We start from the raw sequence: 11,798 nt of genomic DNA, 5'->3' as shown, positions 1-11,798 counted from the left end.
CCCCACCCCACCCCCAAACCTTTTCACCCCCTCACTCCTATTGCTAAGGCTCTGGCGGAGGCAGCTTCCCCCGTCGCGTGCCGGGGAAGAGGGGTAGCGGAGGAAGAAGAGTGTAACCCGAGTCCGTGGCGCCTCCTCCCGGCCGCTCTGGGGAACCGCAATGAGGAAGGGCCGCCAAGGGGTGGGAGAAGCTCAGGCAGGGCCCCCGGTGCGCAGCCCCGCTGCAGGCTGCGGAAAGCGTCTCCACCGCGAAGCTGCAGCTGGAAATGTCAAGTCCCTTGCCGGATGTTGGAGGTGCCCTGGTGCTCCAGTGGGTACAGGGGCCGGGTGGTGGTGGTTGGAACCTACCAGTCGCTCCTGGGAGAAAGATGTGACAGCCTCCCCGCGCCCCCTACCCGCCCCCCCCCCAAATAAAGATTTACAGTCTTAGAAACCCTATAAGGCAATTGTTCCAGGGTTTTTGATCTTAGTTTGATTTTCAGTTAATCACTGTTTGCTTGGTGCATGCAGCCTGTGTGCTGGATGCACTGTGAGGCCAGTTCCTGCCTTCAAAGAGCTTAAAATCTATTGTTTGACGAGTGAAACAATAAGAAAAAAAGCAAGGGGCTTATAATGAAGGGTTAACGTGTACACTGCAGACTCTAGGTGTGCTTTGCTCACTGCTAGAGGGGGTTTTGAGGAGGGTTTTTTGTTGTTGTTGTTTTGTTTTGTTTTAAATTAAGATGGATCTAGCTGTTTAAGACCCTTGAGGAGAAAAGATGAGGTGAATAACCCCTAACCGAAGCTAGATGACGTAGCGATTACACACCCACCTTCTTAAAAGACAAATATCACCTCATCCCTCTCCTGCTTAAACTTTATATATCTTTAACAGCACGTATCAACACCTGCATGGTTTCTTTTTACCGTTGACAGAATTGATTGATGTAATGTATCCCTTTTTACTCTCATCCATTGCCTTCTCACAGATCCAGGATGTTACACTGGCGCAACAGTCTCATCTTAGTTAGACCGAGTGCTTCTCACCTTGAAATGCAATGCCGCAGAAGCAGGAAACGTTATGTGGAGCGATTGTGCCTAGCCAGATGGAGCCTTGGTCTATGTAGACTACTACAGGTGACTGCTGTGGTCCTATAGACAAGATGGCAATCGATACATATCGCAACTAATCCTTTCACGGTTCCTGGATTCCATTCAATTTAATCTCTGTAGAACACACACACAAGCACTGCACGGAAACACAAATGCAATGTGTTCATATGCAAATACATTTTTCTCAATGATAGCATTGCTAGTTTTTTGGGTTTTTTTAAAGAACTGAGTGCTAGGTTTTTATCTCTTTGAAGAACTGAAGAAACACCCCAAAGCCCCTTGGTCATCAAGTCCATGTGTAGATTTCCAATTGTTGAAAGTCAATTGCAGGAAGAGTGGAGGCCAAAGGGAACAGAGGGGGCAGGAGGGGGCTGCAGGGCATTCATTCATGACACACTCTTCACCGAGTCTTTCCAGAATGCTCATTACCTGCAGAATAAGATGCAAGCTGGCGCTGGACCTTCCAGGGCTGACCTTTCATCTGCTTTGGTAACCTCATGCCCTGCCTTCTCCCTCCTACTCCCAATTGCCTTTATCACAATTAGACTACACTTGTCTGTTCTTTCTTTGTTCTCCAGACTCACAATCCAGTCATTCCATTTTAAGCTTGTTTATTTTTGCAAGTGTAGAGAAAGAATGAACCTTCGGAACCCTTCATTAAGTCCACCCTCCCTTTCAGTTTCCAGCTCAAATTCCACCTTTCTCTGAGGATATTTTTCTCTTTCAGCCCCAAGTCTGGTTTGATTTCCGTAACCAATATCAAAGTTCTTTAAATTAGGTATCATGCATTACCTCCAATCCCCAAACTCCTGCCCACTATACTTGGAAATGTATGGAGGAGTGTGCTTGCTCAGTTACCACAATCACTGGGTGATGCTGCTGACCGATTATCCACTGAAATGGTTGGACAAAAGTCCGCCACAAAAAAAGAAAAGAAAAGAACAAAATCATTTTAAAGCTATTTATGTTGATCTATATGAAATGACTGGTATTCAATCACCTGAAATGGCCAATATTTGACCATTATGACCTAGAATAAAAAAATATATTATCACAGGGATAAATCTAATGTATAGTCTTAGGTATATCTCCTATCTTTCTAACTAGCTGTATAGGCCAGCATCTAGATTCTCTAAATATTTGCAATAGCTGGCATAATTATACGCATGTGGTAGGGGCTATATAAATATTAAGTTTCCTTGGTGACCATCTGAAACCACTTTCAAAGAGTCTTCCTAACTGGAACAGTGTATTCTTTTTTTAAAATCATTTTATTGGGGGCTCATACAACTCATCACAATCCATACATATATCAATTGTATAAATCACATTTGTACATTCATTACGCTCATCATTCTCAAAACATTTGCTCTCCACGTAAGCCCCTGGCATCAGCTCCTCATTTTCTCCCACTCCCTCCCCACTCCCTCATGAATCCTTGATAATTTATAAATTATTATTTTGTTATATCTTACACTGTCTGACATCTCCCTTCACCCACTTTTCTGTTGTCTGTCCCCCAAGAAGGAGGTTATATGTAGATCTCTGTAATCAGTTCCCCCTCTCTACCCCACCCTCCTTCCACCTTCCCAGTATCACCACTCTCACCACTGGTCCTGAAGGGATCATCCATCTTGGATTCCCTGTGTTTCCAGTTCCTATCTGTATCAGTGTACATCCTCTGGTCTAGACAGATTTGTAAGGTAGAATTGGGATCATGATAATGTGGGGGTGGGGTGGGGGGAAGCATTTAGGAACTAGAGGAAAGTTTTCTTTCATCGTTGCTACACTGCACCCCGACTGGCTCATCTCCTGGTGATCCTTCTTTAAGGGGATGTCCAGTTGCCTACATATAGGCTTTGGGTCACCACTCTGCACTCCCCCTCATTCACAATGATATGATTTTTTTGTTCTTTGATGTCTGACACCTCATCCCTTTGACACCTTGTAATAACACAGGCTAGTGTGCTTCTTTCATGTGGGCTTTGTTGCTTCTGAGCTAGATGGCCACTTGTTTACCTTCAAGCCTTTAATACCCCAAATACTATATCATTTGATAGCCGGGCACCATCAGCTTTCTTCGCCACATTTGCTTATTTGTCTTCAGTGATCATATCAGGGAGGTGAGCACACAATGATATGATTTTTTGTTCTTTGATGCCTGATAACTCATGCCTTTGGAAACTCATGATCACACAGGCTGGTGTGCTTCTTCCATGTGGGCTTTGTTGCTTCTGAGCTAGATGGCCGCTTGTTTACCTTCGAGTCTTTAAGACCCTAGATGCTATATCTTTTGATAACCAGGCACCATCAGCTTTCTTGACCACATTTGCTTATGCACCCGCTTTGTCTTCGGCGATCATATTGGGAAGGTGAAACACCGTATTCTAAGGGCCATGAAGCTTGTGAAATGGGAAACCTCTTTCTTGGAATATCCATTGCCTATTCAATAGGAGCAAAAACTCTCTTCTTACTTCTCAGACTCTCAGCTATTCATTTATACTTCTCATCAACAATCATTGCCTACACTTCCCACAGCTTTTCTATGAAATGGTTTCAGGGTTCACCCAGATTTGTGAAATTTGAAACAACATTTCTCAGTGTTGCAAATATGCATTTCCTAACTCTTAGCACAGAAAGCAATATTGTAAAAAGACAAGATGTTGGTTTGTATTTCACAGCATTGTTTATTAAGGTAAAAGCTCTTGCCTCAGGCTACTGATGGCAGAGCTATTCTGCCAGCTCACTTGACCCAAAGAGAGGATTCCAGGGGATGCTAACACTCTCCGCAGTCATTGCACAAGCAGCACATGCAAACCCTCCACTTTGCCCATGACAACTGAGTGTTTCAAACCCCAACAACTATAGCTATCTAGCAAGATCTTTCTAGTCAAATACTAGTATTAGAGACAGTCCAGGTTTAATGGGCCTGAAATTGATACAATTTGAAGTTCCTCTTTGTTATAGATTGAATTGTGTCCCTCTCCCCACCCCCCCAAAAAAATACATGTTGAAATTGGTCTTAGGATGGGTTCTCTAACAAAGTCAAATCAGTGAAGTATGTGTGTACATTGAGAGAGATTTCAAAGAAACGGCTCAGACGGTTGTGGAGGGTGGCAAGTTCCAAATCCATGGGTCAAGCATCAATCTCCTGACTCATGGTTGAAGGAGCTGGTCAACCCACAATGAGGAGTTGAGATGACAGGCTGTTGGCTTTTGGAAATGCAGAAGCTGACAAGTCCCCAAATCAGCAGGTCAGATAGGCTATAGACTCACAGGGCTGCAGAGGCTGGGGAATCTCAGAATGAGCAGCTCAGACAAAGGCTAGTTTAGGTTCCTAGAGCAGAGCTCAGATGCAGAAGGCAGACGCAGGTCCAGAGCAAGGGAGAGCTTTGCCGGAACAGCCACGTAAATGCGCACATTGGGTGAAGTCCCACCTCCAAGGACATCACCTCATATCAGAATAGGAGTATGTATTAGTCAGATAATTTATTGTCAACTAGACCACTGCTGGCTAAGGGTGGAGTCAAACCTGCCAGTCATGTCACAGGCTGATGCTGTGTCCTTCCGGTGTGGCCTTCTCCTAAGGAGGACCCCAGGACTCCCTACTGACAGTGCCCAGAGCCCTGCCATGATTCCATTGACCTTGGATCCACATAACTCTGCATCATTGTATGTGGCTAAAGGAGTCTGAAGAGGGGCTTAAGGACTGCTATTAGACTTATGTACTTAAGTTGGGCTTAGACTGGGGTGCTTTCTTGATATATAATGACTTCTTGATATGAAGTTCTTCCTTGTACATGTATGAGCGTCACAGAATTTGTTTCCCTAGTCTACCCAGCCTAATACACAGGGCATGATTCTCAAGTAAGGGTGTGATTTGAATAATAGCAGAACATAAGTAAGGGTGAGATTCGAGTAAGGGTGGAACTTGAGTAAGAGTGAGATTTGAATAAGGGTAGGACTTCAGATATACCTCCCAGATATGTTATCTCACTAACCTATAGAAGTTAGGATTTACAACACATAAATGAAGGATAATTACATCAGATACACAGAAGAGGACAACTATATAATACTAGAAATCAGGGCCTACCCAAGTTGACACAAAACATTAACCCCTATACAATTCTAACCCAGTACCCATACATTTGATGCTATTTGTTTCCCACTGTTATGCTAATGAGCCATGCCAATATAAAGAAGTTCCTAAGCCTACTCATTTTTTACTAATAAAAAGACCAGAGTAGACATAAAGACGCAATACATCACAGTAAGGTAGACATCAAGGAGCACTAAGAAACATCAAGGATCTCACAGGGCTACCTAGAAGGAAGGACCTCCATCTAGAGTCATGCCATAAATTCAAATGCCCAGCCCTCTGGACTGCCAGAAATACATTCGTGTCCTTTAAAGCCATCTACTGTGGTATCCGTGCTACAGCAGCACCAGACAACCATGATGTCTTTAAGGGAAACAATGACCCATGGGATTGGATGCTTATTTCAATGAGATAAACCATAATAATTTCATGTTCATACTCATAAATACCACAACATTTATACTTTCAAAATGATAACCATATTTTTATTCATTAGCAGGCAGGTACATCTGTAATGCTGCTTTTCTACATTTTTTACTGTATATTTGGCACATTTCTTTTGCACATTATCCTTTATAGTATTTTTTATATAAATCATAGAGAAGAAACAATCTCTACCATAAATGACTGAAATTTGATTTTTATTATGTATAATTTAGAATATTTCTATGGATCCATAAATCATTATTAGTAGTCCCTTGTTCATTTTTTAGAGTGTTATCAAACCTGGGGAAATCTTTATCGAAGGTTTCTTATATATATGCAATAAGAGGGTGATCTTAAAATACTTCTTGAACCAGTTTGTAATATACTGTAACTTTTGTATTATCATTATCATGTCAGTATTTCATGTTAAACCAGCAATAAATAAATGCACATCTTTGATAGATGTGGTCAAGTGATTCATTCTTCTTCATCAATTGGATTATCAAATAATCCAAGAGTCTATTCATTTTTTCTATTCAAAAATTTTCTCTTTAATTCTTATGAAAGATATGTGGGGGGAGCCTCACTAATTTGTTATGATTTGGTGGGGGGGGGTGCAATTCACTCATTGCTGTTAAAATAACTTCTATTTATATCAGTCCTCATTTTTTCTCTCACATTCCATTAACTTTGTATTAATTTTCTCTCACTCTTAAGTAAATATAAATAATATAAGTGTACCCTTCAATATGTCCCTCATAATGATTCTCACTTGTGTCACTAAAATTCATGAAACTGGACTATATGAAGAAAAATATAGCATATCACAATTGGAGGAAGATTCATTGGCAACCTGCAAAATACTGATGACGTAATCTTGCCTACGAAAGGTCAAGAGGACTTGAATCACTTACTGGCAAAGATGAAAGTCTACAGATCTCAGTATGGATTTCAAATCAATGTAAAGAAAACAAAAATTATCGCAACTGGACCAACAAGCAACATCATGATAAATAAAGAAAATTAAGTTCTCAAGAATTTCATTTTACTTACATCCACAATTAATGCCAGTGGAAACAGCCGTTAACAAAGTAAGTGATATATTGTATTGAGAAAATATTCTGCAAAAGACCTCTTTAAAATGTTCCAAAGCAAAAAAATATCACTTTAAGGACTAAAGTGTGCCTGAGCCAAGCCATAGTATTTCAATCACCTCCTTCTAATTCGGAAGCTAGCCAATAAATGAGGAAGACTTAAGAAGACTCGATGCATTTAAATTGTGGGGTTGGAGAAGAGTATGAAATATACCATGGTCTACCAGAATTGAACAAATCTGTTTTGGAAGAATGTACACCCAGACTGCATCTCAGAAGGAATGAGGAGGAGGCTTGGTCTCACATACTTTGACTATGTTATCAGGAATGGCCAGTCCTTGGAGAAGGACATCATACTTAGTAGAGTTGGCTAAAAAGGGCAATCTCCTTATCAGGAATGACCAGTCCTTGGAGAAGGACATCATACTTAGTAGAGTTGGCTAAAAAGGGCAATCTCCTTAAGAAGATACAGTGACACAGTGGCATCAACAGTGGGCCCAGGAGAGCATGATGCAGGACTGGGCAGTATCCCGTTCTACTGTACATGGGTACCTATTGAATTGAAATGAACTAGATGGCACATAATGACCACTAATCTTCAACTATGTCCCAAATAGTCTATACTTCTCATTTGTCTATGAAAATGTCCCAAGTTTATTTTCCAAATTGCAGCTAAAATGGCATAATTAAGCTTTGTTAACTTTCAGATAAGCCAGTCTTGAATCTATTTTGTGTTCAAGTTTCTCCTCCCAGCCTAAGAAAAGTTTTAGGAGTTTAATGTCAATCAACGCATGATGCAAGATTTGTACTTCTTTATCATGTCCTTACATTTAGCAACTTTAAAGAAAAATCTAGGTTTTCGGGTTTGTTGAAGATATTCCTTTTGTGACACAAGTTTGAAAGTGAGCAACAAATTTAAATAGGGTACCACCAGAGTGTGATCCAACTAGATGATCCGCATAAGCACTTGTCCTGTGACACTGCCTTGGCACACAGGGAAAATCAGTGTTTCTTGAAAGTCTTTCTTCCACTGGGGCATTTAATAATAACTGAGCTCTATTGGGAAGTAACTTCCAGTCTCATAAATATATCCCATTGAACCCAGACTGAATTATCTCAAACTCAGCTTCCTCTTAGCTTCATCTCAAAAATGGTCATTGGGGCCTATGAATGACAGTGAAAGCCCAAAATACATTTCTGGAATCCCCACAGAGACTAAGCCTCCATTGAATTCCCTTGGACAATGGACAACCAGGGATGTGAATCATCTTGCCCTCAGACATAAGGCATTGGAAAGTAGATTACTGCAGCTATAGTTAGGATAAAATGTATTATCATTTGTTTTCACTTTTGAGCCATTTATTTATTTTTGTTTCTAAGCTCTGCTTTTTTGTAGATTGAAGTTTTCCTGTGTTTCGTTTTGTTGTCATCATTATAGGGCACGGTGTATGATTTTCTTTATATGAAATCCAGGATAGGTAGTTCATAGAGAAAGTAACTAGATTAATAGTTCCTTAGGGATAAAGCCACAGAGGTTGCAGGAGGAGGTAATTGGGAGCTAATAATAGTGGGTACAAGAAGGGAGAAAATGTTCTAAAATTGATTATGATGACTGCACAACTCTTTTGAATATATTTAAACCACTGAGTTGTATGGTACATAAATTACATGTCAATAAAACTGTTTCAAAAAATTAGTTCATTGGAACTAAAATGACACCCAGCATGAGGGGAAATCTGACAAAGAAAATTGGGTGGAAAGAGTCAGCAATCTTAAATGATTGCAATTAAAATACACTACTTTTGCAAATTTTACTAAAACACATTATTAGAACCTCTCCCACGGGCTAAGAATGGGCCCACATGAAGGGCCGGGAAGCTGAAACTGCATTAGCTTCAAAGTCGGCCTGCCTCTGCTCATTACTTAATGTAAAATCGCTACCCAGGTTCCTGAAGGAAATATTCAAATGTTTTCTGGATTTGAAAAAATAATTCGTTAAAGGCTTAGTTGACAACATGCATATTAATGCCTTCTGCTGAATCCAATCTATCATCTTTTGCTTGCGATTCCTAGAGTGTACAGAAAACATAGGCAAAGCATTCAATTTTAATAACTCTCATAAGCATACTAAGATCCGGACTCCAACATCATTACTCTTTTAAGGAATCTCTATTTTGTTCTTATCATAATGCTATTAATTATTCAGCTCAGGCAGTCTTTTTTCAAAGGGATAGTTAAACAACTTTCATCCCCTTGTCTAAAGACCTGCCTGTTCTCCAACAATGAAAAAATTATTAATTATCCAGTCAATTGTATTGAGCCTGTTGTGTACATTATAACAATGCACTTCTAGACATTTACACTGTGTACTCAGGGAGCACTGGTCAATGCTTCTCTAAATGTGCTCTTTTCCTTTTCAAACCATACAATGGGGCAGAAAGGAGGAGAGAAAGGACAGAGCTATAAATAATATTTGGGGTGGGGGGAGAGAATGACTGAATCTAGAAGATAGGGGAGACATGATGTGATAGAAAGCCTGTGTTCTCCATTCAAAAAGAAGAGAGGAATCTACACAGTGCTTTTACTAACCACTCAACTCCTGGAAGGATCCACTCTGAATAGAAATAGCCCCGTTAAGCACAGGTAGGTTGGGCACTGCCTTGTTTGTTTTTTAATCTTCTCCAATATGGCATAGATGCACCAACACTCGATCTTGACCCAGCTGTGTGTGGTTCAAGAAATCCTTCAGGATCTTGATTTCATCTATCTGAATAAGCTTTTCTTTCCTTTTTTAGCTATACTCTTTTTTTTTTTAACTGTCTCTAATCTTATCATTATTATGTAGAGAAGACAAATTCTTCTGGTGTTTCACTATCAGATTGTTCAAGTGTTGTGAGAAATGTGCCCCTCCTTATTTTACTACAGGCAATGTGGATGAAAGATTCAGTCTTTATCGGAAGGCATTTTAAAAGTATCTTATTAGCAAAGGCATTCAGATAGCGATGCAAACGATAAAGCAAAATGGAAATGAATTCTACTTCTCTGCTTGTATGAGTTTCCCTTCTCCTTCCACACTCCAGGCCTGTCCCTGAATCTAAAATCACATATAACCACAAGAAGACAGAATAAAAGCTTTTCTTTGTGAGCTGAGCATCAGTGCCCCCAACATTCCTTTCCCACTTCAATATATGCCTCCTTCCAAGTGGACTATTACCTCGGAAACGGTCACCAACCTCCCCCAAAGAAAGACCATCGCTTTGTCTGACTTACTCCACAGAATTCTTTCATCTTCCAGAACAGCTTTTATTTATTGACGGTGACTTCTGACCCTTTCTGGAAAGACATATCGCCCCTTCGTTCTTGCCACTCTGACACCTTTCCTCACTCTCAGGAAAGAGACCTTAGTGAAGCCCAGTTGAAGGAAATGGGCAGTGCCTCTTAGGGATCGCCTGCCTGAGGTGAGGGAACGGGAACGCCCACAGAGAGATCTGGGCCAAGTGTTGAAAGAGCACAGAGTGCAGGAATGCATACCACTCGTGCACGGGGACAAGTACTACAAAATGAAGGGGAAACCATGTGAGTGGAACTGGCTTTGATGAGTGCACACTCATGCAAACACACTCACAAACAGTGCGAGCTTTGGGAGAATTCGGAGGAGGCCATCTGAGAGACTTCAAACTTCCCAGTTGCTATGACACTGACTTGGACTCCTGGCAACCCCACATGTTTCAGAGTTAGACTGTTCCCTGGGATTTCCATGGCTGGGACCTTTCTGAAGCAGGTTACCAGGTATTTCTTCTGAGGCATCTCTGTGGGGGTTTGAACCAGAAACCCTTAAGTTGGAATCACCAACTCCTGGGTTAGAAGTCCAGTACTTTAGTGATTGTGTCACCAGGGAGTCCTCAAGTGCCCTTAACCTACATAAGGAAGCCCATCTGCCAACCAAAATGCCACAGGTTTGAATCCCCCAGTAGCTTTACAGTGAAAGATGTGGCAGTCGACTTCAATAGAGATGTATAGCCTGAGAAATTCTATGGCACAGTTCTACCCTGTCGTGTAGGGTCACAATGAGGTGGATTGATTCTATAGCAATGGATGGGTTGTGGTTGAGCCCCGGGAGGAATATTGTGAAAGTCCCCCAAGGGCAGCAGCCTGGTCTCTTTGAGTCATGGCTTTATTCTTAATATCTAGAGCAGTACCCAGATGAACCAATGAATGAGTGCCTCCTATGAGGACATAAGGATGTGCCGTGCCTCTACAATAACTGCATTCTGATGACGTGACTTGAATCTCTCACCAGGCCCCCCACTAATGGGAGTGGGTTTAAATATCTTCTTTTATTTTTTGCAGAGCTGGCTCCTTTATAGTATGACCCCCAACTTGTATCTCTTCTGTACATACTTCATAACATACACTCATTTTATCTTGTTTTCAAATGTAGCTTTTTTAAAAATGTAGACGTTAGTTCTATCAACGTTATGTCAGCTAAGGGTCTAAAATAGTCCACATCCCATGAATACCCAGCACACCACTATTTTGTTAACTGCCTAACTGCAACCACTTTCAGTTCGTCTAATGGGAAGTTCAGGGAGTTGCCTTATAACTCAAAATAGCATAATTACATTGCTATGTAATGCTCAAGTCCATTTATTACTTCTTGACATTCAACCATGGTGATAATTATTTGGGTATGAATCTTTGGGTAGAAACAAATACATTACAAACAAAATCCCTAGAAAAGGACATCATGGCTGATAAAACAGAATCAGCAAAATCCAGGGAACCCCTCAATGCAATGGATTGGCACAATAGCCCAAACCATGGAGTCAAACGTGACAACAATCATAACTATGGCGTAGAACTGAGCAGCATTGTTTCCAGTGGTCACCATGACTCAACAGCACCTGTTACATATGACATTGTGTCCCTCCAAAATGTATGTATGCTGTAAATCCCAACCCCTATACTGATGGGTGAGAAGCCCTATTGGAGCAGTGGTTAAGAGTTCAGATGTTCTGGAAACACAGGGAATCCAGGGCGGATGATCCCTTCAGGACCAGTGGTGAGAGTGGTGATACCGATAC

Source organism: Echinops telfairi, unplaced genomic scaffold, assembly GCF_000313985.2.
Source record: "Echinops telfairi isolate 266 unplaced genomic scaffold, ASM31398v2 ScPeMD7_1957;HRSCAF=2489, whole genome shotgun sequence".
Classification (NCBI taxonomy): domain Eukaryota; kingdom Metazoa; phylum Chordata; class Mammalia; order Afrosoricida; family Tenrecidae; genus Echinops; species Echinops telfairi.
The sequence above is the reverse complement of the archived record's forward strand: the minus strand, read 5'-3'. Positions refer to the sequence as shown.